Source organism: Mesitornis unicolor, unplaced genomic scaffold, assembly GCF_000695765.1.
Source record: "Mesitornis unicolor isolate BGI_N332 unplaced genomic scaffold, ASM69576v1 scaffold16446, whole genome shotgun sequence".
Taxonomy (NCBI): Eukaryota; Metazoa; Chordata; class Aves; order Mesitornithiformes; family Mesitornithidae; genus Mesitornis; species Mesitornis unicolor.
Window position 1 is genome coordinate 148897 of NW_010191853.1, and position 325 is coordinate 149221.

The following is a 325-nucleotide window of genomic DNA, read 5'->3' on the forward strand; positions in this document are numbered from 1 at the left end:
ACGCCGAGCGCGTCACGGCGGGAAGGGCGCACGGAAATGAGGTCAGCGTCGCACGGCACGGGCGGCGGGAAGGCTGAGGGGAGAGAACAGCCCCCTTTCTCCCTTCCCCCCTGCCCCGCTGTAAATAAGAAGACAGCACAATCAAGGCTTCATGAATAATTTATTCCATTTGAAATTTTTTTAAAAAGTATAAACCTTTTTCATTTCCTCAATCACAATTTGTACAACTCAGTGTTTATGGCATTCGGCAGCAATAGTGTTTGTTCCTTAATCGCTTCTTTTTTTTTTTGTCAAGATAAATACGATGACTTGGCCCACGGCGGGG

General features: G+C 47.7%; 1 protein-coding gene across 1 annotated transcript in view; it reads right to left on the reverse strand.

Annotated features, from left to right (window-relative positions):
- Nucleotides 1–325, reverse strand: part of INTS2 (integrator complex subunit 2) — a gene marked incomplete at its 5' end in the record, with an annotated part of 30525 nt that overhangs the window by 17967 nt on the left and 12233 nt on the right. The gene's annotated exons all lie outside the window — the stretch shown is intronic.